We start from the raw sequence: 24762 nt of genomic DNA on the forward strand, positions 1-24762 counted from the left end.
TATGTGCCGTGATGTGCATGTGTGAGACACACAGGTTTGAAAACTATGTATCAACAAGTGTCAGAGCTATTGGGTGGTGTGTGCAGTCATGCACATAGCCTTTGTGTGTGCCTGAGTGTGTCCGTGTTTGTGTTTGTGTATGCAGTTGTGTGTGTCCAAGTCATATCCTGAACCACATGTGCATGTCATCTATGTGCCCTGAGGGAGTGGCTTACAGTACATTGTATTTACTGTAAGTTACAGGCTCAGACGGGATGGGTTTTGCAAAAAGAGTAAATCACATATACTGCTCAGTGTGTGTGTGTGTGTGTGTGTGTGTGTGTGTGTGTGTGTGTGTGTGTATGTGGCAGGTAGGGACACTGACAAGTCACTATCACTGGATTTGATATAGCAGATGTGAATTATTTAAGGCAGAAAGTGTTACGCAAGGGTGAGAAGCTTGGGATTTAGAGGGCGTGAATAGTGAGCACTACCTTAGCTTGAATTACCTTTTTACTAAATAATGGTGGCGATGCATTAACACAGACCATAAATTGAAGAATTACCCAAAATAGCTATCTAAAGTGAAAACCCTTCTAGAATAGGTTTCCCCACACTGAGGTGTATGTGGTTGAACTGGTGTGTAATTACAGGGCCTTGGGTTCAGCAGTTTAAAGGTCTGATTAAAAAGGCTCAAAATGTCACTTTATAAGTCACCCACTCAGGCACCAAGTAAAGAATGAGCCAAAATCACCTATTTCCAAACATCAATCTAATACAATTTTTTTTTTTTTAACTCTGTTAAATATTTCCAAATCCCGAAGTCTTTACTCCTCTTATTTTAATGAACAAAATTGTATGAATGATGTTCCTCCTGACTGACCTGACACGCCAGATGGTTTGTTACACAGAACTGTGAAGGAAGTCGTCCTTTTGAAACTGTTTGGTAAAGGGCAGGAGCTTTCGGAAAATACTAAGAAGGTGATCTGATGAACCATCTGTCCATCACTGATCTTTAACTTCAACCTATCAGATTCCTTCTCACTGTCGAGACTGCTGTGACATAAAACACACCTGGAGCTGCCACTAGTTCTGCTGGTCGGTTCATACCACTGTGGTCCGGCCACAAGCACATCGCTTGAAGCCTGGAGGGGTGGATTGTTGTGCCTCACAAGGGAAACCTCCCAGCTACCTGACCAATCAACACTTCCGCCTCAGTGCTCCTTCCGCCTGTGTTGCTCCGAGGTGGTCCGAGTCCGCGAGACATGAGGCATTATGGGCGAGAGAGCCAGAGGTGAGCGCTACCTTTGATGACAGCCAGACAGTGTGGTGCTAGAGGGCTAAAGGGTGCTAAGTGCACATCCCGGGAGGTGAGAATCCTCAGCCGTTTTGCCAAGGATCCCCATGGGCTGAGTCCACTTGTCTGCAAAGCAGGCTGGGTGACATTTCTGCCTCACCTCGGAAAGGTCAGCCTTTAATTATCTCAAATGCCAGCAAGCATTGCACCTGCAAAAAATAAACCCGGGGATGAGCTGTGTGTGTGTGTTTGTGTGTGTGTGTGTGTGTGTGTGTGTGTGTGTGTGTGTGTGTGTGTGTGTCAGGGAAATTTGGTAGCCTGCTCCCTTCAAGCAAAATGAGTGCTGCTGTGGCAGTCCGTGCAGAACTGGACCATCTGCCCACCTGCACGCATGCATATAGTCCCATTAACACACACAGACACACACTCACACACCAAACCCGTGACAGATGCACACCCACACTATAGCTATAACTGTGTCCACCAAAGGCAGTCGGCCAAACCACCGATTAAGTAAAGAGTATCAGATGAAGAGTGTTAAATCTCAGGAACACACTAGCAGCTTCTAGGAATGGCCCTGTAACCTGCTGCCGACAGCATAGGTAGACAGATTATAGACCTATAGATAGACGAGGACCACGAGCCAATGTTTCTGCTAAATACGGGTCAGCTATGGTATGTGAAGCAAAACTGAGATTACTTTCTATTTATCAGTAATGGGGGTATGGGGGCGTTCTTGCAAAATTCTGCATGAAGCAAGCCAGATTATTTCCGGTGAGAATGCCATTGGTGAAAAAAAAAACTGCAGGCATATCTGGCAGAGCATGACATGCAGCGTTTGCTTTAGAGCTACTCACTGTAGCTATTCAGCTTGGTCAATATTTGCAGGGGGCTATGGTAACAGATAAGCTCCCACACCCGCATACACACACTGCTCTGTGTGCTTAAAGCTCCGCCTCACACACACAAAAACCAACACTCTGCCCAGAAAGTCCCACTCGTGCTCAAAGGAGGTCGGAGAGACAAAGGGCCATAGATCACCGGTGTGGACGGCGTGTGGCGAGCTCCTCGTGTCCAGGTTATTCCGGCATTCTTTTCTCGCTCTGCGAAAACATGGAGGGTCGGTCCCTATTGTTTACACAGCTGGCTCCATGGAAAGGATTGCTTAATATGAAATATGAAGAGAGTGGAGAGGTGAGAGCAAGAGAGCTGGAAAGAAAAAAGGGAAGGCAGCCAAGATAGATGGGCGGGGTGGGAGGAGATAAAAGGCCAATGCAGAGAGGGAGTTAAAGGCTGAACATGCTCCGGATTGGGGGACATAGGAAGTGAGCAAGAGCCAGAGAAACGTGCTTGGAAAGGAGATGGTAAAAAGTCCACAGGAAACAACGCAGTGAGGAAAAAGACAATTATGGCAACACTAAATGTGGGAGGAAGCGAAGAGCGTACACAGAAGGTGCAGGGAAAACTAAATGAGAAGAAAAGTGACAGCAAACAGAACATGGAGCAGAAAGCCCTGAGGTTTCCTCGCGGTGAAGGAGTCATGCCTCCTGCGGTCTGGGGTCTGCAGTGCATGTTATTCTTTCCCCAACAGTCGCACACGGCTTCTACTCCCTCAGTCCTGCCTCACCAGCCCTCTGGTACACTCCTGGCGATCACTTGTTTCCTCAGGCCTTTCACTTACCCCTTTTAATAATTTATCGGACAAAACCTCAGGCTATACTGTTTCTTTGATGTGTTATTTGGATTTGTTCTAAAAAACCCAGCAGTGGGTTCATCTGGGTTTTTTTTCTCACAAAGGAACAGAGAGCCCAGGGATGACTATGTAGCCCACAGTATCACGATGAAAAGACCTGTGTTCTCTTTGAAGGGAAGGAGCCAGACATGCACCACAGAAGCATCACTGTATGTTTCCCAATGTTACTGTATAATGGCCTGTGTACGACCTGTGTGTGCTATTACTATTACCCAGCTACTTAAAAAATATATATTTGTTTATATCCTGCGGGGCTGCAACTAACAAATATTTTCATTGTCAATTTCATTTGCACATTATTTTCTTTATTAATCCTTGACCTAAAAAAAGTCCAATACAGTTTCGTGAAGCCCATATATATATATATATATATATATATATATATTCAGTTTCTAATCATAGGAGACCAAGAAAATCTGCAAATATCCATTCATGATAAAAAGAACTAGGGGGGGGGGCAAGATTTAGGAGGCAGGAGTTTAGTCACATTTCAGAGAAACAACAATCATTTTTGGTTCAAAACGGGAAACAAACAGCCGTCTCCGGAGTCTAGGTTCTGTGTCATGACCATCCATCCATCCACCCTAACCTCTTGCTCATGGATTCCATCTTTTGCTGCTATCATTCAGCTACTGGAGGCCACCTAACAATTAAACGTAACTATGGATACTACAGTATACACAGGACAGTCAATCAAATAGTTGAGGGCACGATCTCAACATGAGCTTCAGTAAGCAGCACTCCTACGAGAACGAAGGACAGTCTCAATTGGCAATAATGTTTGAGTATTTAAATTAATTAGATCCCTTTCAGAGTTAAAGAAAGTGGAGGGGCATATGGAAATGGAAAATTGAGTTTCTCATAACTGTACAATTACAGGCTCCACTTCATACAAGCTGGTAACAATAATACACGGCTTCGTACAAGAAATAGCTTAGTGTGCCAAAACAGTGTGTGTGTGTGTGTGTGTGTGTGTGTGTGTGTGTGTTTGTGCGTGTGTGTGTGTATGTGTGTGTTGGAGTGGCTCCCTCAGTCCACCCCTAACTCTGTTCCCGTTAGTGGGAGAGGCCCAGCACAAATGAAGTCCATATTTCTGAGCAAAACTCCAAAAGACTCAACAACCCCCATCAGCTCTCACACACACACACACACACGCACACACACACACACACACACACACACACACACACACACACACACACACACACACACAGTCAGAACACTTAAGCTGCCATATTCCATATTCGTAAACATAGCTTGGCGTGCACACCTTTACTAGGACATTTACATCACCCTCTATCCTCGTAAAGGAACAGGATGCGACTTGATCAAGAGGATTTTTCTTTTTTTTTCTCTGGCCGACACACACTAATCAACTATATATGTATACTTCGTGTGTGCGCCGTGCCTCTAAGGTCGTGTAACCTTTGTGTACCTACTCAGGATATCGGGCTAACATTGTTATGCGAAACACTTTGGCACATTTCAACACAGAAGATCCAGTGACACGAGAGCGAATGACGTACTGAAGTGCAGGGCCCCTTCCTGTTTATGCCGCCACTCGCTCCTCAGAGCGGGTGTGCCCACTTAAGGGCGACAGTCTGTGGTTCCTACTGACAATACTGAAGTCATACAAGGAAGATGTTATTCTTCAAAACCAAGAACTAAATGTTTTTTTTAATGGTAGATGGATTATTTAGCATTTGCATCTGTATGGATGGATGTTTTCTTCTGTCTATATGTGTTTATCTGTGGTTGCATGTGCACAACTGTTTGACAATGATTATGTACAGCAGTGTGGATATGTTTGTATTATGCATTGTGTGTGTGTGTGTGTGTGTGTGTGTGTGTGTGTGTGTGTGTGTGTGTGTGTGTTTTGACTCCCCGGCCTAAATGTCACTGTATTTCCAGAGGGCTCGTTAGCATGTTGTTGTTTTTTTAAAGGCTGAATTAAATTTCTTGAATGATCTACCATTGTGTGTTTGTACTCGCGAGTATATCTGCATATTCACAGAGCTTCATATGGCTTTTCACACTGACAGTGGCACAGTAATAAAAAAGTAGACAAGTGATTACACACCTAAGACTAAACCAGGGACTCATTTGTTCAAACATGACCTTCACAAAACTACTGTTATAGGCTCAGGGCTAGAATAGGTAAAATATGAATGGATATATGCAGTTATGAGAAGCAGTGACCCAGTAAAGAAGTGGACTCACCACTGGTCTACCTTCATCACAGACATTGTTAACTGTGAGGGTCACAGCTATAGTACCATTTGCAGATGTGCGTGACAAACGTCAGCTATCAAACAGACTTGTCTCAGCAGAGTGCAGTAACTCATCAGGCTCTGCTGTTAGTGCCCACATGTCAATATGGGCCAAAATTGCCATCACATGGCGCTGCTGCCCGCTGCGGCACTGGTCTTCATCTAACGCCCCTGAGCAAACTGCGCTTCTCTCTGCATGCCATTCGTCGCCCTCGAGGGGAAATGCATACTGTATCTTCATAGCTCGCCACTGGTGCCATCAGCAAGACAAGCACGCCAACAGGAGCAGTATGTGGGGCACAGTGAGATCACTCAGAGCGCTGCCTGATGCGTGTGTGTGTGTGTGTGTATGTGTGTGTGTGTGTGTGTGTGTGTGTGTGTGTGTGTGTGTGTGTGTGTGTGTGTGTGTGTGTGTGCTCATGTGAAACAGTGGAGTGGAGGCAGGAGTTTGTGGGTCAGGGCACACATAGACGAACGCTACAGACTGGTGGTCAACATGCTATGACCTCTCTAGGACACACGAATATGTCAAAATACAATGCGTGTGTGTGTGTGTGTGTGTGTGTGTGTGTGTGTGTGTGTGTGTGTGTGTGTGTGTGTGTGAGATTGCGATGCCTGGCCATTCCCAAAGGTCACTGTACACATCTAAAGCTGCCAGATTAAAAATACACATTAGCCAAATGCATATACTATATGCATACAGTACACGTAGGCACGCAAATCCATGTGACATCTGGAAGCATGCGAGACAATATAAGAATGTGAAAACAACAGCTGGATTCAGCTATATCCTGCTTAACATCAGGGTTCATGACCAGAATGACCTTATAGATATGTCCATATGTGTGTGTGTGTGTGTGTGTGTGTACTCTCATCAAGCATGCAAGAGAAACAGAGAATTTCAAATAAATAAAGTGAGAGAAAGTGGTAAAAATAAAACCGTGGAGAGAAAGGAAAACACCTCCCTCCCCTGAGAAAGAAAGAGAGAAAGCAAAAAAGAGCAAAACTGATACTCAACTTCTCTACCGCTTCTTCTGCTCACCATATTCTCTCTCTCACTCTTTTTCAGGCACACTCTCTCACATGCACACTCAAGGAACAAATATCAAGCATACTCCTCCCTCTCTTCCCTTGCCTGCTCTCCAGGAGTCATAAAACTCACATTTAAAAATGCATGGGCTCCATAAGCTGCCAGGCCTATCTATTAACTGTGTTATAGTGGAGCTGGATATAGCTGCTGACGGCAGCCAGGGAATGCTGCTTTCCATTAGGGGAGAGAGACCGAGGAGGAGGGGGAGGCAAGAGGGATGAGGGATGAGGAATGAGGGGGAAAGACAGAATTTACTCATTTTTCTCTTTTCCCATGGCACTGCAATCTGATGCCTGGGCGTTTGGGCAAGTGGGAGAGGGGGGGGAGGCAGTGACTTTAACATGTAAGCCTGCAAAAGTATAAATGTGTATGTGCGTCTGTGCGAGGTCCATGCACCTGTGTGTGTGCGTGTGTGTGTGTGAAAGAGAGCCTGTGGCTGTGGCGGAAAGTCATTGATTCGAGTGTTTCTGGGAGATTTTCCCCAGAGTCCTTAGGCGCTCACCAGATGACTATTGATTGGTTAATTGATTGATTGGCATCCTGCCGACAGTGAGTCAACAACATCATCACTCTTCATATGGGCTCAGGCGGACCCCTACTCCCACCCCCATCTCCCCATCTCCATCTCCCTGCCAGCCTTCTATATCATGATGCTTCACAAAATTCAAACTCATGGTATATTAAGAAACTTTAAGGTAAAATAAAAGAAGCTGCATTTCATATACAACCTCCTCAGTATCTCTAAATAAAAATATTCCATAAAGACTTTGAACATTTTTTATACATTAATTCTATGGTTTATAACGTTAAACCTCACCCTCTGCTACTACTGTATTTACTAATTGCAATCCAGTTATTATCTCCATCTTTCCCATCAAGGCTGCTGGCTCATTTGTACTAGTGAATCAACCATGGTCATTAGATAACATTAACATCATCTAGACTACAAAAGGCTTTATCTGACTGTTTTCATTTCACTTGGGGAACCCTCCTCACCTAAGCGTCCTTGAGCAAGACACTAAACATCAACCTGCACTTGATACGAGCATCTGCTTAATGTCTTTGAATTAAAATGTAAATGAGGTTTCGATGGTTTGGGTGAGACTTCAACATGCCAGTGTGCAATTCTTCCTGATGGTATTCCCCCCTCTCCTCAGCCCCGCAACTCTGTGCGAGTACGTGAAACACAAGACTATATAAATGAATGAGCAAAGCGCCAGTGACACTTAAGAACAAGGGCCCTGTCCCTTTAATGGACCACATAGACAATGTCTGAGGTATTTCAATTAACAGACAATGGGATGACATAATGAAATAATGACCGGAGGTAGTGGTGAGTGACACATAAGGGCGAGGCGATAACGGCACCGATCCTTTTATCCCACCATAGCAGACAATGGGAGTTAATAGGAAATGTAAAATTATGATGAAGGCGCTGTCTGAAGGGGTGAGTGACACCTGGGAGTGAGGCTGTTACATCTTAATGCACCGCTGCCACCGGGATGAATCAGCTCCGCACATGGGGGGTGTGGGGGTGGGTAGAGCCATCTGAAGGCTGCTAATAGCAGCCGCTGTCAGTCTCACATTAACCTTGAGAACAGCCAGGGGACTGTGCTAGCCCTGCTGACCTCTCTTTTTAACACCCACCCACCCACCCAACCACACACACACACACACACACACACACACACACACACACACAAAACCCCTGTTAAGTCCACATTTATGACTGAAGGACCGTGACCGTGTGTATGTGTGTGTGCGCGCGTGTGTGTGTGTGTGTGTGTGTGTGTGTGTGTGTGTGTGTGTGTGTGTGTGTGTGTGTGCGTGTGTGTGTGTATGTCTATCCCTCTTCCTGTGTCTTATAAGCACCATCAGTGGGATTAAATCAGTCCATCACAAGCTGCTGTAACACCATATAGGCTGCCTGGGCAGGAGTGAAATCACCTAAACCTTTCCAGTTGCCCCCGGGGTTAGTGTCCATGTAGACCAATAATAACACTCCCTAAGCTAATTGTGTGTACACAGATGATGTGGATACGCGTGTACATATGTCTTCTTTTCTCTCAGGGTGGAACAGAAGGCGCAAAACAAGCAAAAACAAAAACACAAGTTCAAATCTCAGTGTTTTCCATCAAAATTTAAAAAAAAAATTAAATGAAAAACATTTATACAACCTTCTTATCCATTCAGTTTAGAATAATTTATATACGTATGTATGTGAGTAAGTATGTATGTAAACCAACCAACCAAATTCCATACTACTCATATCTACGGGAACTTCATAAAACAAATTCATTCCTTGTAGTACAAACTGCCAAACAAACCTTGGCATTTGGGAAAATCTGTTTGGCCTGACTGACAACCAGCGCTCGTGTGTTGAAGCATTGCTAGCCAGGCCCCTGCCCATGTGTTTTCAGTCAACGTTCCCTGGCAAAAGGAGAGACAGAACATGGAAAGTAAAGCGAAAGGGGCTTAGAGAAAGAGACAGAGAATGAGCAGGAAAAACAAAGAAGCAGTTTTAAAATAAAATTTGCTGGGCAGGGACAGCTCCCTGGGAATGAGTGAAAGCATGATCAAACACAGCCTTGACCTAATTTTCTGCCATCGCCGAGAAGCGGGGAGAAGAGATAGAGAGATCCAAGAAGCTCAACGTAAGAGAGAATGAGCTGAAATTGAGGGGGCCAGCATTTCACATTTCCACAAAGGCGGACAACAGCAGAAGTTTCCAACGGAGGTGGCGGAGGGTTGCTGGTATAGCAGCGAATCCAACCTTACGCCAAATAGTTTAGACCTGTCCCAATGACAATACTCCTTTATAGGGCCATAACCAAACTGGGCATATTTCTAACATCTGCTGTACATTAACAATATTAATATGAAGCCAAACCCAATGAAAATGACATAAATTTACCATCTAATAATCAACCGCCACATATGGGGAGTAAACTAATACTGTGACTATAGTTCTGCACCACGTGACAGGCAGTTTAATCATAGTGTGGACAGCCGGGTGCTGAAATACGGATCAACTAAACATAACCAACACATAACCAATAATAATGAGATTATATAATTTCTTGAACAGCATGTCTTTGGATGCAAAGAAGACAAAAATCCATCTGGTTCTGATGAGTCTTAAAATCTGTGGTTTCAAGTTTAGGCACAAACTAAACTTGGTTAGGGAGAGATGGAGGTTTGAGTTAGAATGACTTCCTTCACAAAGGTAATCATCATGTTTACAATAATACCCCACTGATACTATGATTGGAAGTGGGACATTTTTTTGTTCTGGTTTGTTGTCCCACTCATCAACGCCAACTACCTCATAAGCTGAGACAAACTGAAAATTGGGTCCAGATATTCAGAGTTTGCCGTTCACATATGAAGAATCCTGCAGGAGATTGCCTCTTCCAGAGGTTTGCCTGCTGCAACCCTCACGTTGGTTCACTAGGACATTTTCTGGAAATGTAACGAGGGGGCTGGCAGGGAAATGTCTGCAGCAAAATTTTTTGCGGACATTTGCATTCTTGCACAGAGCCCCTCCAGTGCCGGACTTTAGGGTATGTCTGAAACAGCCGCAGACTAACTGGCGTTTCTTTCTTTTCCTGAGGGGTCATAATACCCACTGTTGCTAGAGGCCTTTGTCACATTAACTTAAACATACAGTATGTCGCTATGGGCTATTTGCTGAAATAACTGTTGCTGTTGTTTTTCATACAGGTGCACAGAGTCTAGCCTGCACCTCCAGTGCACCTGTATGACTTTGGACCTAATTGCCAACCCCTGTCTTCCACTTTCCCATTTGGCTGTCCTCCCACACTGGACTTCTGATGTTGCAAAAAGCTTTTAAAAGGGCTAACATTTGTGCTTGAGTGGCCAGAACATTGTGTGCAGCACTGCCTCTGCCCGTCGCTGTTTCCAGTCCACTCATAGTGCTGCTGTGGTTCTGCAATTTGACTGGAGGGATATTTATAGAAAGCCGTTGACAATATTATGTCCCCAAACGGGTGTAATCGTATTATGCTGGAGGTACTAAAAGCCTTGAGTTGGGAAAGCACATCACCGGAGGAAACAGACTGAGATGCACAAGCACCGTTTCCGCCGAGTCTTGAGTGCAAGAGGCTTGGAAGCCGAGTGGGAGGAGTAGATAAAGAATGACACGCATACAAACAGAGCATGTGAGGCAGAAAGAGGTAAGAGAGAGAGGTAAAAAAAACAAAAAAAAACAGAGAGAATCACAAGGAGGTGGGTGTCGGAAAAGTCAAGAGATGACAAGGAAGGATGAGATGCGAATGAAGGTGTTGGTTGAGAGCATGAGGTTTGCTGGTGGAGGGTGTGGTGGATGCGGCGACGGCTCAGATTTGAGGCCCGATCTTTTTGACAGCGCTTGGTATCGGCAGCTCTGAAGGTTCAAGCCGGCCGTGGCGATGATAGATGAAAGACTGAACTTTAATCAGAATGGCGCCAAGAGCATTTTCAGGGAGGTAAACAGGTTAATCAGTCAACCCCTCCTTCCATCCTCCCTCTCATTCTCCCCTACTCTTTCCTCGGCACATGACCACTTCTGACACTGGCACGCCATTTGTCTCTTTCCCATCAGCACCTCGCCCTGCTCCTTCCATCCTCCACCATACACCCCTCATTTTCCCCCTATTCTGCCTCACATCTCTGCAACCAGTGAGGGGAACAACAGACAACCCCCCTCCCCTGCAGCCTATACTATCAGATATATCCCACTATCATATGAAGGGGAACTTGAATATCAAAGCACTCTGTCAGCCCATGTAATATCTCACAGCAACATCCACCATATAACTATGCGGTGGGAGGAGAGCATTCAGCAAACAGAGGCTATTCATATGCTGGTTTCTTGCATTATTGCCCCTCCACTTGCGTGTATCATGGGAAGTAGATTATCCATGATCACTCCAATCTTTAAAAACCTTCAAACACACCATGCAGAAATCAAAATCCAGTGAGGCAAATGCGGGAGAGAAAATAGCAGAGGGAGCAGCCAAGCATTATCCATTGTTCCTGCTGCCCCATGGGTTTATTTATTAAATGGCCCGTCTTACTGCCGAGGCATAGTGGCCTGCAGAAAGACTTGTGCAACATAGTGAACAGAGCCAAATTACTGCATGCCTCACCACCGGACATTTTGAACAAGTTACAACTGTAAGACGGAAACCAGGGAATAAAAATTCCCACGAGTTTATGGTCCAAACCACATTCCACGTTTCCGTCATCCATCTCATACATACAAACCTCTCTCTGTCTGTCTCTCTCTCCCCCACAGAAAAATAAACAATCAACTCTGACAAACCACTTTGGCCAGTCAAGTGTGAACCTTACAAAGCTTTAACAGCTCCTGAGGAAATAGGCCACATCCAATCTAAAATTACCCACAGCAGCTCCGAGACCAAACTACATTGAGATAGTTGTTGAGACTCCGGAGGCACGATTATATTGCGTTGTCTGGGATTTCAACCACAGACTTTGGTGAGCAATCAACAAGGGCCGCCTCTCGCCAAGATAAACTTCACAGGCGGTTGCCACTCATTTGCAGCCTCGGCTGCTGAACTTTGCCGCAATGTCTGCTGCTGAGCATCAAACTGGTTGGAGCGCAGGTTGTGTTATCGAAAAAAAAACACAGGTTGCGCAATATGAGCTAGGAAACACACTTGAAGGGGAACAGAGGAGGGAACGCTTATTTGGGGACCATGCACACACTGAATGCTGGGAACGTATTGGCGTTATTACCTCCTCCTACCCAGCTCCGCTTTAGTTATATACAAAAAATTCAGGTTGTTCGCTTGTTAAAAATGTGAACATCCGTGCAGTTGTTTGAACTATATACGCCCGCACCTCACAGGGAGGAAAATGTTAATGAAGCTATTAATGATAGATCAGTGCATAACTCAAGGTGGCAGCAAGGGAGGAGGAGGACAAGTTGGCAACATCGTCTTTAAAAAAAAAAGAAAAAAAGAAAACAACACACCAGAGTAGAGAGCTGTGTGGGAGTTAAGACATTCACTCTGTTGTTGGGGAATCAGAGCTGGATAGCAGGCGAATACACATACACACCCAAACAATTGTGCAAACTGGGAAATGTGAGACTACACAAATGAGCCAAAATGCACGTCCACACACACACACACACACACACACAAAAACGTTATACAGTACATGCATACACACAATTAGTTGAACTCCTGGAGTGCCAGAAATCTCATGTGAGTTCACACCATCAAATCCATTCTCAGGGGATTTTATAACAGTCGGAATATCAAATGCTACATACAGTACAGCACTGTAATCTTCTATTACCACTGGATTAACACAGCCAACCCCTAGGGCTGGGTAGCCACATTTTTTATTGCACCAACAAAATTGCTTGGATACTATCGATTATCAAAAAATGTCTTTCTGTTCCAAATTTCTATATATAAGGAGTACATCTGAACGTCACCCAAATAAGAGGCGTGCAGGTAAAACTATATGTTACGCCAAGAGATGGGGCTCACCTGTGTGAGTGTGTTGGTTGTTGTATTTTGATCTTGGTTTGACTAACTAACAATTATGTTTGTAAAGTGTGCGTTTCTGTAGGTGGCACTCTTTGCTCCGATGCCATGGAAGCTGTCGCTGTTCTCCTTCGCTGTTGTTACTGTGTGGCGATTGGCGAATGAATGCATGGATTCAAGTCTAGTGGTGGGACAGGGTGCTGAACATCAACGTGCATTTGCCATATCCTGGAAAAGTGTCCTGAAAATCTCCACAACCTAATAACCCATGGCAGGCGGAGCTTGTCAGAGTGGCAAAACTGCTGAAAATGATTTGGTGAGATGAAGAGAAAAAGCAGGGAAGACTCAGAGAGAGAGGGAGAGAGAGGGGGGGGGGGGAACTGAGATGATGAGAGGAATACGAGGAAAGAGAGATGGAGGTGAAAGAAGACAGCCATCAGCACAGTCCTCCTATTTCTCTGTAGATCGAGATGAATTTGTCCTGACATCACAGACGTGACTCAGAAAACACCTCCTGAGCCATCTGCACACACACACAGAGACACACACACACACACACACACACACACACACACGGCCAGGAAAGAGGGGGCAAAATAATGAGTGAGTAGAGGTAAATAACCTACTCCATTGATTCAAAAAAGGACAGAACCTGACTCAGAATCGCCTCAGAAAAACTAGAGAAGAGATGTAGAGGCAAGAGTGCATGAACAAGGAAGGAGAAAATTAGGAACAGTTAAAGGGGAGGACAGAAGGAGAACATGACAGACGGAGACGGAGAGTAAGACACACCTTGTCAAAAAGATGTAGAGAGCAGAGGAGAAAATGAACGGGAAGACAGAAACAGAGAGAGCAATACAGAGAATGAATGAAGATAGAGAGCGTGAGGGAAGATGAGAGGTTGCCTTATTTTCCTCCGTCTCAATTTGCACAAAACTTTCATTACCACCAATTTGGGCCAGAAGCCGTAGGCTGGACCATTAGGCAAGCCCGGCATCAATCAGCCTAATCTCCCTCCCAGGCCGCTAAATTACAGCGCCCAGTTGCTTATTAAAATTTGTCGCCCATCTCCCAACACCCGGCACTGCTGGAGATTAGACAGGGCCCCCCAGACAAATCTGTTCCAGAGAAGAAGAAGAGGGGGAGAGGAGAGAGGGGGAAGGAAGGAAGTACAGGGACAGTAGGAGGGGGGACGACGACGACACAGAATGCGCTTGCTGAGACAGAGCGGATCAGAGTCGGGGACAATCATCTGGTTTGATTTATACACTCCTGTAGATCTGGCCTGCCTGCCTGCCTGCCTGCCTGCCTGCCTGCCTGCACGCGCGCACACACACACACACACACACACACACACACACACACACACACACACTCTTTCTCTCTATATATTTCAGCCTCTCTTCACACACTCATACATCCCAATACATCTCACATACACTCACCGCTACATGCCCACACACCCCCTCCCCACGATGCAGTTTTCCATTCCCGGTAGCACCCCCAACGCACAAGCACACGCTTGCTCTGGGAATGTGGGGATTGCGACGCCTCTCGTTGCATACTCAATCAAACCAGCCGCCAGATAAGACGCATGATGAATGGCGTAATTGAAGGCGGCGGCAATGTAATGCTGCATCGCTCTGGGTTTGAGGGGGGAAAGAGAAGAAGAGTGGCGAATGGGTGATTAGCCTGTAGGATTTATTGTTATTGCCTGTCTTATTAAAAAATACTAAGACTGTCTGCCACGCCTACTGTAGCACACCTCCGGTGGCAGAGCATATAGGACCCCACACATCTGGGTACATGGATATGGATATGGATTTGGATTTGGATGGGGGTGGGACTCCGACTCAACCAAAACAGGAAGGTTGCAGGGAGAAAAATCTAGCTGCAGAAATACTATACATGGAAAAAAGAAGCACTATTTCAAAACAGGGAGATCTCAGCCCCCTATCATTTGCCTCCTTGAGGGGGGTGGCACCTCTCTTTTCTCACTTTAAGCATCAAAAGCAGTTCAGAGAGAGACATAGAGTATTTAGACTGATGGGTGTGAGTGTTTGCCTGTAGGTCAGTGGATAAGAAGGGGAACAAGGCGATTCTACTTCAGGCTGCTGTGCACTCAGCAGTTCAAACACTCGCCTTTCACATATCAAAAGCTACAGTTCTTGACAGCAGAGAGCTTGACAGTGTACTTAACCACCACACTGGAGTCACTCGCTCCCTGACAACACATCTCCGCCGTCCTTCTGCTGAGGGAGAATGTGCGGAGGGATTTCTCATCTGACGGGCCATGCCATCCGATGACCCTAATTTGCCGCAGTTCGCCGTTCGCTGCGGCATTATCGTCCTTAACGGATCCTGAGAGGGAAGATCAGTGGTAATCATATTTAAGATCCCCTTCTGACAAAACAAAATGTTGAATGTTGAATAATGGTCATGATTAAACTGAAGGTTGTTGAAACATGTATATAAAAATGAACGTAGCAATCTGGCCCAGAAAGTGAAGCAGAGTAGGAAGTGCCTGACGGCAGTATTGCTCTCAAATGACTCACAGAAGGCAACTCCACTGGCTGCAAAAAGAAGTTTGTTTCTACAAGGAAGTCTACAAGGAAATTACTCTACTTCTAACTTGAGACATGAGGAGTCTCATGGTCTCAAGCACGATGTTCATTTTCTTTTTTCATTATGGTCCCATTTTGAGAAAAATATGTGATGAAGAGCAGTATGAATTGGAGCGTGGTGCATGGTTTCAGGTATAGGTAGACGTCCAGTGGACGAGCTCTGTCTGGCCCATTCCCTGTTCCACCAAATATAGTTACTTCCGGTTTAAAAAAACCAAGATGGCGCTGGCCAAAATGCTTAACTCCAGTGTTAAACCAGACAAAACTAATCAGTACACAGCATTTTTAAACACTGTAGTAGTTTTATGGACAGATTGGTGTAGCTGGGCATACTGTTATGACTAGCAAAGACACACAAAGCAAAGAAACCCAACAAAAATCCTTGATTTCAGTCCCTGCTGACGAGTACACAACATTCTTCGTCTGCTGCGAATAACACACTTCAGCCACACCAGTGAAAGTGCAGCAACTGCAGGCGGTGTGGTTGTACAGAGCGTGACCACCGTCGACACATGCTGACACGGTAAGCAGCGCAGGGAAACCACACATGTACTCACTGTGGTCTCAGACAAAGCCCATTCAGCCGCTGTAAACAGAGGAGAAACCCGGCAGTTGCTTTGTCTGGAAGTTTAATTAGCACAGCACCTAGAGTATTTAAAGATAGAAGTGTTGGCAGTGGCAGGGAGACGTGAGCCAAAAATGTTCCAGTCTGTCAGTTTTAAAGACGAGTTAGAGTCTTTGATATGTCGCTGTTGACTAAGTCGTTGTTTTTGCATCAGTTTTACTGCTGTTGCAGGGTGATGTGTGCATTGTTTAGTTCAGTTCAGGATCCACTGCTATGCTGTATATGCAGAGTGTGTCTACAGTACCTCTGTTGGTCGCCAGCAGCCCCGGGCGTTGATGTTCAGAGTGATTGAGTGGTGTGCTGTTCAGCCGACTGGGCTTTCAGCTGGTGGACCGCCCACATGGATTGCTCGGACAAGCCCCTCTTCTCGAGCACAGACAGAAATATGAAAGCGAGATCGAGGGAGGAAGAGGGAGGAAATTACTGGTGTAAAAATAGAGAAAGGTAAAAGAGGAGAGCGAAAGAGAGGGGGGGGGGGGGGGGGGGGGGGGGGGGGCGGAGGGGAGAGAAAACAGAAAAACATTAGCTTAAATGAAAGTTTATTAGCTTTATCAGTCAGTCAGTCAGATAGGGCTGGGGGGTTTAGCTCCAGGCCCTCCATCCGTCCGCTCTATCTACCCCCCCCTTCACCCCCTCCTTCTGCTTGTGTGTGTGTGTTTGTGAGGGGAGGTGTTGGGGGGCAGGCATGACGGGAAAACATTAGGCTGTTGGCAAGTCGCCTGTACACCAGTCAGTAATTGGCTTGGGTAATGGTCAGGTCCAGACAAATGGTGTAGGCCCTAACTGTGTTATGAGCAACCAACTGCTCCTCCTGTATTCACAGTGTAAGAGCCAGCGATGCTCGAATACCAAATGGCTGCAGCATGCAAACGTAAAAAATACGTAATTTACTGGGCCGCCGAAATCCCCCCCCCCCCCCGCAAATAAACTAAAGACTGATGTGTTCTGCATGGCCTATTTGTGTGATTCATGATTTGCTTGTGTGCTGTGTGGGACACTATGTTGGGATAAAGAGGGAAAAGATGGCAGCACAAGACTGGCTCACCTCGAGGGACAAACCAACATCTGCCACTGTCCTCCCAACAAGTGACAGAGTGGAGATGGAGGATGGAAGGAGGGAATGGTAGGAAGGGTAGGAAGGAAGTAGGCAACAAATAAAGAAACAAACAAACAAGGGGGGGGGGGGGGGGGGGGGGGGGGTAAGACGATAAGTTCCATTTTTCATCTGTCCCTCCCTCTGCTCTGCATCACTTCGCCTTCTGTCTGACGGCAAGCTGAGCCACTAATGTCCATTGTGTTTGGATGGGCTGCAAGCATGTTCATGTGTGTGTAGTTGTTGTGGTGGTTGCCTGCTAATGTAATATGAGTGAAAATGAGAAGTATATACACCTACAGCAATATGCAAGCGAAATAACATGCATATTGAGTGTGCGTGTGTGTGCGTGTGTGTGTGTGTGTGTGTGTGTGTGTGTGTGTGTTGTGGCAGCCCTTCAGCCATCCGGCTATCATCTCCCGCCAGACAGGCCTCACCAAGCGACCCAGCTGGATAATGAGATCCATTATGATTTACGTGCCAAGAGGACAGCCAGACAGAACAAAGACATGTCACACACATACACACACACACCCACACACACACACACTGATGGGAGTACATGCACGTGTGCTCTCTCTATCTCTTACTGTAGGTGCTGATGTGTGCTGTCACTATTTCATATTTCTGTTTTTTCCATCAGTTTTTTCAGTGTGTGTGTGTGTGTGTGTGTGTGTGTGTGCATGAGAATGCTACATGAATTGCCTGTAGGGCATCCTGCAGTGGATCCTTTTTCTGTTTGCAACTCGAGAACTCAGACCATTTCTCTCTCTCCACCTTTCTCTCACTTCCTCACTCACTTCATTTCCTTGTCTCCCTCTCCAAAACTCATTGAAAGATTGAGAGTCCCAAGTACAGCAACGTCACTCTCTCTCTCTCTCTCTCTCACACACACACACACACACACACACACAAACTGTCTTGCAGGCAGAGAGCAAACATTGAACATAGGGCTGCTAACTGTACTAACTGTGTGCTGCATCAAAAATGGAGACCATACCACAAACTCACCCTGATGCAACCTGCAGGACTAAGAACTAGCCAGGGGTTTGTTTCAAAGTGTGTGTGTGTGTGTGTGTGTGTGTGTGTGTGTGTGTGCGTGTGCGTGCGTGCGTGCGTGCGTGGATTTGTTAGTGGACAGCTGAAGTAGCTGTCAAACGCATTTTGGAGAAGGAGCAGGCTATTGCTTCATTCCATTTTTTGGAAACAGGGGTGGGCCCGGTGTGCGTCAGCTGAGAGGAAGAACAGCCAATATTTTTACAGTGAAGGCTTGTAAATTCAGGAGCTACTTTCTCACAAATGATGCTATACAGACATATAAGTTATCATCTGAAGCAGGAGAGTGGTATTACATCCCAGTGTGAGTTGTAACAAATGAATTTGATTGATGTTGAAGGACTGCAGGTACTGATTTTCTGTTTATTTTTAAAATTTCACATATTCTCTGCGTTTGCTCAGTCATCATGGCTACCACTGCACCACTCTTTTCTACCACTCTTCCAAAGAAAGATCTTCTAATAGACTGTGTCAGAGAGAGAGTTGAGAGTTTCACATCAGAAACTCACAAAGAAGCGTAAAATCTGACATATGTTGCAACTAACATTATTTGTTTCTCGTAATTGATTGATTGTTTAGGTCAGAAAATGTCAGACAAAAGCAAGATGGTCCGAAACAATTCCTCCTTCAAATGTCTTTTTTCGACTAATCGTCTACAGTTCGACAGAAAAGCAGCAAATGCTCACATCTATAGAGGGTTAGATACTTTTCTCTAATAAACTACTTAAACAACTCTATAAAGAAAGCGTTTAATTTGTTATATTATTATTATTATATTATTACGTTATATTTGACAATATTCTGAAAAGACAATTATCTTTTGATAAATGCTGTTGTGTGTATTTTGTCCACTGCAAACGTAAAGGAAAAGGAAAGTACAAAACTGCCATTGTGGAATGGACGCACACACGCAAAACACTAATAAATTCTATGAAATCCATCTTCATAAAACAGTATTTTGAATGATATTACTTCAAAAACATATTTTCTATTTCCCTCTCTCTAAAACTATTTCTCTCTCACACACACAGACACACAAGCACACACATAGGGCAGCCCTGCCCACTCTCTCTGAGTGCAGGCCACAGAAAACAATGATGGGATTCTCTGCTGTTCCTGCTTTTGAAGTATTCAAGTGATGCCAGCTCAATTAGAGGCCTAAATGCCAAGATACAGAGATGAACAGAGATTAAAAGAGGCACAAACAGAGAGGGGGACAATGAGGACACAGAGCAGGGGCTGATAGGAGGAGAGAGGAGAGCAGGGGACGAGTAGGCCATAATGAAGGAATTAGGAATAGACAATACGCAAAACTCATAAAGGAAACAGGAGAATATGGGAAAGATGCAAAATCAATGAGAGAAAAAAGAGATAAAGGATTTGAAGGTACAAGCGGTACAAGAGCGGTAGATTCAGCAGAGAAAAGAGTCAAACATGTCGAGCCTGAATGCCATCCAGAGATCCAACCAGAGCTGCCATGACCTCCTTGATCTGCCTGCCATCGCGCTGCCTTTGTAGACACACATGTACACACATACTCAAACACATAAACATGTGCACAATCCCCTGTGGTATGCGTTTCCATCATCAAATGTGATCAGCGCCACTATCCGCGAGCCAACTCAACTCAACTGTCATAAACCCCCCGTGTTACACCCACACACACACACGAGTGTGACCAGGTAGCAGAGGGGGATCTGACATGCCTGGTTAAATTAGAAGGTCAAATAAATTACAAAAACATCAAAGTGAACGGTGCAGCGGCTCAGAGGCTGTGCTCTAGGGGGTTGTCTCTAAGAAAATGAGGGGCACTAGAATAATTTATTACATAATTTGAAGGATAATTCCAGTTTATTACAACTTGGGTCTTATTTTTATGGTTTTGGCTGCCACCTCTATGGGTAATAACCAAACTGTACTCACCGAGTTAATTGTTGAGCTCTGGGAACCCGGCCACATCACTAAAAAGAACTCAGACTGAAGCAGTCAGATGATTATCTGGCTTTAAAACAAAAACCTCTAGGGTGACCAAATTTATTTGGACGATAAAACGCAGGCAAAGAGTAAAATTATTACCCCAACTGTCCTTTTACAAACACCCACTATGGTTTCCACTTCTTTACAACCGTCATCTCACTTTGTTGTTCTTTCATCTGCACAACTAGCAGCACAAAAGACAAGAACAAAACTAAACAAGTTACAAAACAAATGAGAAATTATCCTTTTTAAGTGGGAATAGACAACTTTTTTGGCTTAACTTGACATTATGATGTTAAAACTGATCGCACAGTGTTAGGGTGATAGAAAATTAATCCGTGGTCTCCTATAAGTCCTACTTTCACCATGTTATTCTCTCGGCCACTCGGACCCGAAAAATGACGACTTGATTTACAGCACAAAAGAACTTCATCAGCCATTGTGTCACCAAAACAAGAGAACAGCGTTCTCCCGTTATCTATCCTCAGTGATGGAAATGGCAGACGGACATGAATAAAAGACCCGGGATAACCTAACCAAGCAAAGCTAACATATAAACACAAATCATTTCATTATGAGTATATGAAATTGCTGGTGGATGGATGGATGGATGTTACACAGACATACTGGAATAAAGAAGAGTGAATACCATTTGATCCAGTGAAGAGTCTGTTTTTTGTGTGCTTGGGGCCTGCTGCTCCTCAAAGTTTCACCATGCAGATATTATCACCATCCTTTGTGCATTTACAGACACATTTTTGTGGTTGCAATAAAATTCCCATCACAGTACACACAAAGTGTTCGTCCTCCCCACGGTAAGCCACTCTCTGAACTGTTTTGAGTCCTCAGTTGGTATGTGTGTGTGTGTAGTCTGTGTGGGAGGTGAACCCACAACCCCAGTGTTGTGGCATGGCCCCACGCTCCAACCAAGTCGCCAATCAGCACCAGTGTCGGCACCCAAAACACACACTGGAACCAAAATAATTCCCTCTAATTGAGCACCAACAAAACAACACTGTGCCTCAGATCTCGCTCTGACAAAAACCTAACGTCAATATTTCTCCAACAAACCAAACTCGGGTGAGCGCCCCCGCCCCCCCACCTCTCTCAATCCTCCTTAACAAAACAGCGCTTCGCTCGCTGTGGTGCCAACCCTAATCACTTCCCTCAGCACCAGGTGGTTCTCATTGACTGGGGCCCAGCTCCTCCACTCAGCAGGATGCTCTGCCAGAGGAAATTGGCTCCTCCACACGCATTTATTGCTCGCGAGCTCTATCGAAAAGAGTCGTGTGGGCCCTCCAATGGCGACGTTTGGCCTTTGTTCAGGCTCCTCGAGCGGCTGGGTTTTTCACTGTACGGAAGCAGCTGCTGCAGCGGCGCACGGCACCGTCCAAAGAAACAATTAGGAACACCCTTTTCCTATTACTCCCCACCATTAACCACCATTGTATGGAATAAGTGGATTCTAATTCATGCCCTCCTTTCATGGGCAGCGGCTGCGGCAGTGGCTTTCCTCTGCTAATGAAGAGGATGAAAGAGAAGTGTTAATCAAACTGAGCATCTCATCGGTGGTAATAAGGAGCAGAGGAGAGGACTTGGAGTGGCTCCCTAGTGGTGTTTGCGTGTGTGTGTGTGTGTAAGGCAAAGTCACTTGTATGTATCTGTTGTGCGCTTCTCTTCTGCTGCTAAATTTAGGGCTCCATACACTGACTGTCAGTAAACAAAATATAAATGAAATAGAAACGCAGCAAGTCGTGTGTGTGTGTGTGTGTGTGTGTGTGTTTGACTGGGCCTGGTTTTTTAATTGCTCAGCCTCAGCCCGTAGGGATGAATGCTCCACCACGGGCCAATCCCTCTCATACGTCCCTGGCTCCCTCGTCTTGGACCACAGTGCTAAGCAGCAGGGTCTGATTAGATTTAAATGTCGAGAGAGATAGGACAATACAGTTATCTTCCAAATTATGGCCCATTAAAGGGGCTAAGCAGTGAGCTTCCCTCCTCAACTAACTAATCACCACCCAGATTCATCATCTCACCGACTGAGGCATAATTCTCAGTCTCCCTTTTTCTGTGTGCGCGTGCACGTGCAAGGGCATCCGGGAGTGTCTGTAACGTATGATCGGTGTGTGTGCATGATGTGTGTGCATGCTGTGTGTGTGTGTGTGTGTGTGTGTGTGTGTGTGTGTGTGTGTGTGTGTGTGTCTCGCTCCGGTGGGAGCTGTTTCAGCGCCCCAGGCCAGTGCCCCATTAAAGAGGAAGGGAGAGAGTGTGTGAGAAAGAGGGATGGGAGAGTGTCTCCTCATTTAGACGGCAGGAGTGGCAGGCTTTGTTCCACCTGCCACCAAAAGACAGACAGTGGGACAGACGGTGGGACCCCCCCCCGACTCACCCAGCCTCCTCCTAATTCACCTGCTGTCCCCGGGTGTCATAGGGAGCCACTCCTGCTTCTGTTCCATATTTAATGTTTATTTTTTTTACTTCTTTCTATCCTCTGTTCATTCTTTGTTCCTGAATTCAGTCTTCCCTCCTCACTTCACACCCCATTCCTCCATAGTGAACCCTATCGGTGATCTAGCATGCGTTCCAGTTTTCATCCCATCATCATAGAGATGGTGAAGGTAGAGGTGTCTTATGGAGGAAGGAGGAAACAGGAAATATAGGACTCATATCTCAAGGTTGTTTCCTTCATATCCTTGCCTCTCTTGGCCGCTTCGACTTTTTCCCGCATCTCCATTTCCTGCCCTGCCCACCTTTCAGTATTCATCATCTTCACTTCTTCTCCATGTTGGATCTTCTGCCCCATTTTCATCCTTTTTCCTTAATCTCTCCTTCTACTACATCTGTCCTTTCTCCCCCGCCCCCACACCCCCATCATGGAGCCACTTATATTCAGCTCTGTAGTCAAACCTCTGCTGGCAATTTATGTACAGGAGCCCGGACGAAGAGCATTAGGGCCCCTGCTGCACGGTAACGCTTTATGGATCGCACTATATATAGCTGTACTGCGTCCTGTAAAAGCTTTTCATTACATAGAGATATCGTTCGATCAATATGAGCACACTAAATCTAATTACCAAAACGAACTGGGCTAAAATAAATATCTGTGTATTAGGATGGCTAAGGAAGCACAGGCCATAGTGTTTGGACCAAAGAGGTTTCAAGAGGATGCTTACCAAAATAAATGGCCCATTTTAAGTACAAGGCACATGAGGTAATTAGGATGTGGGGAGCATGAAATAGGAAAAATAGAGGACTGAATGAGGAGGAGTGGTTCATGGATAATAGGGAAATGAACATATCCAAGGTTTAAACACTTGGGTTAAAATGCATACTCAGAAGTATACTGTCCTTCTCTTAGCAACTTCATACACAACACACATTATGTTCCTGCTGGGCCCCAGCTGAAGCTCCATTGGAGCCACTGGTCTGAGGCAGGCACAGAGCAGACGTTGATATGAGCTGCTCCTGCAGGAGGACTGGAGGGAGAAGCCAGAAAGAAAGGAGGAGTGAAAAGGACAGAGAAAGAGAGAGAGAACAGGAGGAGCCCAGGGTGCCATTTCTCTCTCTGTCAGCTCCCTACCTCCCCCCCATCACCCCCTGAGATGTGGATGCTTCGTGGGGACAATTACCGACTGATACTTCATCATGGGCTGCGCGACAGGCGCTGACGGCCCTCGTTCAAACAAATGATGCCGGGGTCGAGGTTGCGGGCCTGCCTTGAGTCAGCCTGCCTGTAGCCGCGCTGCACGGCCCTGCAGTAGCATGCCACGCACACACACACATACACACACATACACACACACACACACACACACACACACACACACACACACACACACACACACACACACACACACACACACACACACACACACACACACACACACACACACACACACACACACACACGCACACACATTTAAAGAGACTCCTCTCAACCAGCCACCTCTTTCCTTTAAGAAAAACACATTTATCAGCAGTGGGGGATGGTGGGTGAGGCGGTGGGGTGGGGTCTTTGTTAGAAGGATGGAGGTTGGCAAGGGGCGCTACAGTATTGTCAAACCCCATTCTCTAAAGTAAAGAGAGAGAGAGCTCTTCATTTTTGCAAGACAAGAACACACACATACACAAAAAAACGCAACTGTCCACACGCAACTAATCAGATAATAGAGTTAAACAGAAGATGAAAAAATGCCAGCGTTGCAAAAAAAACGAGCAATCGGCACAGTGACACCAGCATGCATCTTTGAGTGCAGATAACACTCTGACACCCTCACCACCCCCCGTTTGCAAGCAAAACTCCATTGCCTTAGGTTGAGAGAAGCTATGTTTAGATTCAGAAAGTAGGTCAATTGCCAATCAGTCATAAAAAAGTGGGGAAAGCGTATAGTTTTAAACACAAAAAAACAGGGCCTGCTGGTAGCTGCCCCTCAGCTGTGAGTCTGAACCTGCAGATTAATAAATGTTGCTTGTG

General features: G+C 45.6%; 1 protein-coding gene across 3 annotated transcripts in view; it reads right to left on the reverse strand.

Moving 5' to 3' along the window:
* The window catches only part of raraa (retinoic acid receptor, alpha a), a 132894-nt gene that overhangs the window by 78626 nt on the left and 29506 nt on the right, over nt 1–24762 (reverse strand). For 2 of the 3 annotated variants that reach the window (XM_035612252.2, XM_035612250.2), the window contains one exon: nt 16407–16585. The exons of the other annotated variant lie outside the window; for it this stretch is intronic. The gene's annotated coding sequence lies outside the window, so the exon portion shown is untranslated. The remainder of the gene's footprint in view (nt 1–16406; nt 16586–24762) is intronic. 3 annotated transcript variants of the gene reach the window in all.

This window comes from Scophthalmus maximus, chromosome 16 (assembly GCF_022379125.1).
Source record: "Scophthalmus maximus strain ysfricsl-2021 chromosome 16, ASM2237912v1, whole genome shotgun sequence".
NCBI classification, from domain to species: domain Eukaryota; kingdom Metazoa; phylum Chordata; class Actinopteri; order Pleuronectiformes; family Scophthalmidae; genus Scophthalmus; species Scophthalmus maximus.